The 7,133-nt window shown below is 50.2% G+C and overlaps 1 protein-coding gene across 1 annotated transcript in view; it reads right to left on the reverse strand.

Moving 5' to 3' along the window:
• Positions 1–4,799: 4,799 nt before the first annotated feature.
• LOC139310093 (hemicentin-1-like) overlaps positions 4,800–7,133 on the reverse strand; it is a 46,073-nt gene continuing 43,739 nt past the window's right edge. The window contains exon 11 of the mRNA XM_070934252.1: positions 4,800–7,133. This exon is cut by the window's right edge and continues 1,804 nt beyond it. The gene's annotated coding sequence lies outside the window, so the exon portion shown is untranslated.

Raw genomic sequence — 7,133 nt, forward strand, 5'->3', positions numbered from 1 at the left:
AAGGGAGGGGGGAAAGGAGAACTGCATTAGATGTTTTAAGGTCAGAGTTCATTGCTCCCCCCACCTCACCCCACCCCACAGCCCAAATGGCCCATGGAGCTCTGCCGAAACATGATGACAAATTGATGCGTTGTCAGCTGTTTTTATGTTTCACATCACTTTAAAGCGGATTGGAGTAGTTTTACCGGTAAGTACGGGAATGGGAGCCGAAGGCCTCACTGAGGCAAGATACAGGTAGTCCTCGGCTTACAACCACAATTGAACCCCAAACTTCTGCTGTTAAGTGAGACAGTTGCTAAGTGAGTTTTGCCCCATTTTACGACCTTTCCCGCCACAGTTGTTAAGCGAACCATTGCAGCTGTTAAATTAGTAACACGGTTGTTCGGTCAATCTGGCTTCCCCATTGACTTTGCTTGTCAGGAGGTCACAAAAGGGGATCACATGACCCCGGGACACTGCGACCGTCATAAATACGAACCAGTTGCCAAGCATCCGAATTTTGGTCACGTGACCAGAGAGATGCTACAATAGTCGTAAGTGTGAAAAATGTTCATAAGTCACTTTTTTCCAGCTCCGTTGTAACTTCAAACAGTCAGTAAATGAATGGTCGTAAGTCGAGGATTACCTGTATTACGGGATAGCTATAAGTTGATACTGACTTGATGGCACGTAACCAGGGGTGGGTTCTACTTACCTTTACTACTGGTTCATAATAAGATTGCGCGCGCAAGCAAAGCGAGCACGCATGCCTTGCTTCTGCGCATTCGCAGATCGTCGATGACGACATCCGGGGTGGTGGGAGGGGCCTCCTGCCAGTTTTACTACTGGTTCTTGTGAACCGGTCCGAACCGGGGGCAACCCACCACTGCACGTAACCAACCAACCAACCATATTATTATTAGCATCCAGTCATATATTTCATGATATCCTCCCTTTGTAACAAGACCAGCCATGGAGGCGAACAGTCTCCTCCTGTTTATTTGGCTGGAATGAGGAAAACAGCACTGCATTATCAACTTGTGTATCCCTTTTGGACACACAGACACACACACGCACACACACAACATTATTGTTGCGCCCCTTTCTGGATCGGGACTCCCTACACACGGTCACTCAAGCACTCGTCACTTCTCGTCTGGACTATTGTAACGCTCTCTACATGGGGCTCCCCTTGGGGTGCACCTGGAGGCTCCAACTGGTGCAGAATGTGACCGCGTGGGGGATTATGGGCGCGACAGGGCGCTCCCATGTGACTCCTCTCCTGCGTGAGCTGCATTGGCTTCCGGTGGACTTCCAGGTGCGCTTCAAGGTGTTGGTGATCACCTTTAAAGCGCTCCATGGCTTAGGGCCGGGGTACTTACGGGACCGCCTTCTGCCACCAATTGTCTCCCACCGGCCAGTTCGCTCCCACAGAGAGGGCCTCCTCAGAGTGCCGTCGGCCAGACAATGTCGGCCGGCGACCCCCAGGGGGAGAGCCTTCTCTGTGGTGGCACCTACCCTCTGGAACAATCTACCCCCAGAGATACGAGTGATCCCAGACCTCCGAACTTTTCGTCGGGCCCTTAAAGCCTATTTTTTTCAGTTAGCCAGGCTGTCCTGATTTTATGGTTGGTTTTTAAAAATTGATATTGATTTTAATTGAAATGTTTTAAATTATGGGCCAAACTTTATTTAATTATTTTAAATCTATTTTAACTTTTGTATACAAATGTTTTATCTTGGCTGTTCACCGCCCTGAGTCTGAAAGGAGAAGGGCGGTATAGAAATCTGAAAAATAAATAAATAAATAAATAAACATTATACCCAGGGTGGTATTCACTTACCTTCGCTACCGGTTCGCAAATGTGAGCATACGCGCTGCCTCCGCACATGCTTAGGGCCTTCTGTGCGTGCGCAGAGCATGAAAAACGGATGTGATTACATCTGAGGGGGTGGGGGTGGGCGGAGCCTCCCGCAGCTGCCGCTACAGGTTTTCCCAAGCCGGAGAGAACCATCTGAATACCACCACTGATTATACCGATATAAATATAGGAATAGGGCCAAGGGTGAAATGCTCCCGGTTCAGACTGGTTCGGCGGAACTGGTAGCGATGGCAGCCGGTAGTTCGGAGAACCTGTAGCGATGGTGGCGCGAGGCTCCGCCCACCCACCCGGTCATCGTTACTTCCTGGTTTTAACCAGGAAGTAACCTGTTTGCGCATGTGTAGAGGGTCCAAGAGTGAACGGGATGCGTGCGTGCACTTCCGAACTGGTTGGGAAGGTAAGTAGATTTCACCCCTGGGTAGGGCTCACTTGAATCTCAGCAGACACTGTTGATGCATGCAGAAAGTGTTTATCCAAGCATCTGAACCTGGTTTTTGACAAGTCCATCAAAATATGGCTAATTCATCAAGCCTTGTGCGTGGAAGAATGTGACCGGTTCCCTTGACGAATGGAAGTCGTTTTGGCTTTGTAGCCAATGAGTGGATTTGAGTCCCAGTATTAGAAGCGTATCTATATGTAATGTTATTTTTATGAACCACGGTTGCTACAGTTTTATTGCAATATAGGCAGGGGTGGGTTCTAAATTTTTTTACTACCGGTTCTGTGGGCGTGGCTTATTTTGTGGGTGTGGCTTGGAGGTCATGTGACTAGGTGGGCGTGGCTAGCTGGTCAGAGTCATTTCTGGAAAGTCCTCGCACTTACGACCAGTCCTCGCACTTACGACCCGACTCATTTGTTTGCTTTTAACACTGATCAGCTGTAGGGCGGCCCTTTGAAGCCCCGCGGCAAGAGTTTAAACAGTTTTTTTCCCTCTAGTCATCAGCTGGGACTCGGGAGGCAGCAATAGATTGGGGGTGGGGCCAAATAAAAGGTAAGAATAACGTGGGGGGGTGGGGGGGGTGGGAGGGCGGGGGGGGGGAGAACTGGTTCAGTGACGTCATATCGTCACCGCTACCAGCTCAGCCGAACCGGACCGAACCGGGAGGAACCCACCACTGAATATAGGTAATATATTTCAACTCTGTAGATGCGTTGGGATGTACAGACTGGGCAACGGTTGGAGCCGCTCAGAAGCCCAATAAAAGAAATAAAAAGCATTGAATAAAGAAAAAAAATCATTTTGAAAGCCATTCCAAAGATACTCACGAAGCTTTAGACTGGCCATTGCTGGTTTGTTTACTAAATAGTCCTAAAATTAGCTGTGTTTGGATAAATCCTGACACAACTCAAGACTTGGGAGTGAGGTTTTGACTGAGGGGTGTCTGGTGGATTTTTGCCCACTGTCTAGGGCAGTGATGGTTAACCTTTTTGGTGCTGAGTGCCCAAAGTGTGCAGGTGTGTGCCAGGGGTGGGTTCTAAATTTTTTTACTACCAGTTCTGTGGGCGTGGCTTATTTTGTGGGTGTGGCTTGGAGGTCATGTGACTAGGTGGGCGTGGCTAGCTGGTCATGTGACCGGGTGGCCATGGCTATGTGTATAGGGACTACTCAGAGTGCTGAAAAGAGTCATTTCTGGAAGGTTCTCGCACTTATGACACGACTCATTTGTTTTCTTTTACCACTGATCAGCTGTAGGGCGGCCCTTTGAAGCCCCGCGGCAAGAGTTTAAACAGTTTTTTCCCCTCTAGCCATCAGCTGGGACTCGGGAGGCAGCAATAGATTGGGAGTGGGGCCAAATAAAGGGTAAGAATAACGTGGGTGGGTGGGGGGTGGGAGGGCGGGGGGAGAACCGGTTTGGTGACGTCATATCGTCACCGCTACCGGCTCTGCCGAACCGGACTGAACCGGGAGGAACCCACCACTGGTGCGTGCGCGAATCCATATGCGCATGCCCAAACCCCCAAAATGCAATGCAAGCACACCTTGTGCATGCACCCAGTCCCCGTGCATGCGCCCGCATCCCCCCACACCTAGTTTTGGCTTTCAGGTTGCTACAGGAGGCCTTCCAGGCACAAAATAGGGTGTGTGTGGGGACACGCATGTGAACCCCCCCAAATGCAATGCGAGTGCCCCCAGCGCATCCGCCCCACCCCCAAGCATGCACACGCCTGTCCTTCACACTCACCCTGCTCCCCGTGCATGCACGGCAAAGACCTGAAGACCAGCTGGCCTGCAGGAGGCACGCACGCATGTGCGGTAAAGCTGGGCCGGGGCGATGCCTGGCGTGCCTGCAGAAAGGGCTCTGTGTGCCACCTGTAGCACGCGTGCCATAGGTTCGCCATCACGGGTCTAGGGACTGTGTACTTTTGCTTCATTTCCAGTTTGCAAAAATAAAAGCTCCACCTTTGGTGTTGCCAATCTTTACTTTTTATGTAGAATATAGAATAACAGAGTTGGAAGGGACCTTGGAGGTCTTCTAATCCAACCCCCTGCTCAAGCATGAAACCCTATAGCCGGGATGGCAAACCTATGGCACACGTGCCACAGGTGGCACACGGAGCCATATCAGTAGGCATGCAAGCTCAGTTCCGCCAGCTGATTTTCGGGCCTTCCAGTCCCACCAGTGTCAGGTTTCGAGGTCGTCTCAAATAAATTGCATTTCAAACAAAGTCTTTGAAGAAAACTCCCATTTATTAAGCACGACATTCTAAATCCGACTCCATCGCAGCCAACACTGACTTCCAGACCCCAAACCCTCCCTTTCCGTTCCCCACTCCCCTGCACTCATTGGCTTGAAGTGCTGACAACCAGAAGTTGGCAAACAGGCAGTTTCCGGCCTCCGTAGGGCCTCTGGGTGGATGAGGAAGACCGTTTTTGCCCTCCCCAGGCTCCTAGAAAGACTCTGGAGCCTGAGGAGGGCAAAAAACAGGCCTACCAGGGCCACTGTGCCATCGCGTGCCAAAAGCAGGGGGAGCGCGTGGGGGTTGTCATGTGTGCATGCACGGGGGGCAGGGTGCATAGAATTATGGGTGTGCGTGCCCCCCCACGCTCCCCCCACTTTTGGCACACGATGGCAAAAAGGTTAGCCATCACTGCCCTATACCATTTCAGTCCAATGGTTATCCAATCTCTTCTTGAAAACTTCCAGTGTTGGAGCATTCACAAGTTCTGGAGGCAAGTTGTTCCACTGATGAATTGTTCTCACTGTCAGGAAATTTCTCCTTAGTTCTAGGTTGCTTCTCTCCTTGCCACCTTGAATGATGACGATATCCTCTACAGCAGCATCCAGGAAACAAGAGTTGAATCTGTTCTCTGATTCTGAATGTGCCACCAGGCGGTGCACACATGCAAACTGTAAATTCTCAGCACCATCGCAAGGATTTCCACCCCTTCCCTAACCTCTGCTGTGGAGAGGTAATCCATCTGCAGCTGTTACCCAGCTTGTGGATACTAACACATGCTCTTTGGTTAAAGGGCTGGGCAGCACAGCTGTGCTTTGCTTGTTTTTTGGGGCCTTTGAGTCAATCTTGACTCTTGGTGACTTGCCTGGATAAGTCCCTGCGGTTTTCTTGGCGTGATTTTGGTAGCAGTTTATTCTTGATTGGCCCAAGGTCGCCCAGCTGGCCAAAGGTTGGACTAGAACTCAGTCCAGTTTCTAGCTACAAACACCAAATTGTGTCAGCTCTGCCTGGTTCGTCTTAGCGCCTCACAGGCATCCTCCCATCAAAAGAAGAAGCGGGGAGGATCAAAGGAAGAAGAAAAGGGAAAGGATGAAAGGGCAATAAAGCTTTGTGTGTATGTGATAGGGAATTGGGAGGGGCTGGGGAATGACAGGAGAGAAGGACCAGCATCCCACATCCTGTTTATACCAGCATCCCATAGTGTTCTGCCCCAGCTACGGACCCCAAAGAACGCAGCACGCACAAAGTCTGTACAAACCTTAGTTTACTAAATTAAATCAGTTTTTTTTTCAAACAAAGGCTGTTAATTAACTTTCTTAACAGACTACAAGAATCCAAAGAATAAATAATCGTAATCTTAATATGGTTGGCAGAAAGCCCAGAAGCAATTGGCAGAGAACTAAGATCAAGACGCGAAGGAGAGTGAACGAAGTTGTTCCCTACAAATTGCCTCAGTTGTCATCCTTCCTTAAATAGGCTAAGGGAGTGGCCAATTAGCCCCAAGCCTTACTCTTGAGGAGACCTCCTCCTGAGGAGCCACTCCTGCCTTTTGGCAGCTCTGTGCGCCTGTGCATTGAGATGAGGCTCCTCCTCTTCATCCTCTTCACTTAAGGGAGCTTCTGGAGGTTCTGAAGGCCTTGGCTGAATCCCCGCCTCTGACACCACATCTTCTCCAGCCTCCTCACTGTCCGACTCGAGTGCCAGCTGCACAGGCTGCTGGCACAGTACCACACCAGCCTCCTCGCTGTTGGAATCAGCTACTAGCTGCACAGGCTGCTGACGGGCCACAACACATAGCCAGGCACCGTGAGAAATATGCAGATTACCCACAAACATCTTAAGAGTTCTCAACACATTTTGGCAATCTCCAGTTGGCTGGAAATGGGACTGGTCACGGGGAGAGGGTGGGCAAAATCTATACCTTATTTTTGTTTCTAGTGAGTGTGGGAGGTTTCAGAGCTGGCTTGACTTTACTGCAACCAACATCCTTAGTAAAAGAATCCTTTGCTTGAACCAAATGGAGTCGAAGGCTTCTCTTTCTTAAGGGATAGGATTGGGGCAGGTCTGACAAATTGTCTCTCTTGTAAACTCCTACCAGGAGTTTAATAGTGGTCCCATTCAGGAAGAACCAGGGGTGAAATGCTACCGCTTCGGACCGCTTCGGCCGAACCGGTAGTGGCAGTGGCGGGTGGTTCGGAGAACCGGTAGTGGCAGCAGCATGAGGCTCCGCCCACCCACTCGGACGTTGTTAAAACCAGGAAGTAACCTGTTTTTTACCCTCTGCGCATGCACAGAAAGCTTTGCGCATGCGCAGAGGGTCCAAAATTGCATGTGACGTGCATGTGGGCGGAGCACGCACTTCCGAACCGGTAGGGAAGGTAAGTAGATTTCACCCCTGGGAAGAACCCTGCAAAGTGAAACTTCTATGTTTCTATCAGTATAGACTTGAGATGGCTTCATTGTGGAGAGCGCACTGATACTAATCATTATAAATATGCCGAGTGAGTAAGGAACTGTCACCAAGCTGTGTTACATCAACTGTGGTGGGAGCTTTGCTAGCCATGTGGCAAGGTGGGGTCTTCTGGGATTTGC

This window comes from Pituophis catenifer, unplaced genomic scaffold, assembly GCF_029215685.1.
Source record: "Pituophis catenifer annectens isolate HBS135680 unplaced genomic scaffold, rPitCat1.0.hap2 SCAF_2, whole genome shotgun sequence".
NCBI classification, from domain to species: Eukaryota; Metazoa; Chordata; class Lepidosauria; order Squamata; family Colubridae; genus Pituophis; species Pituophis catenifer.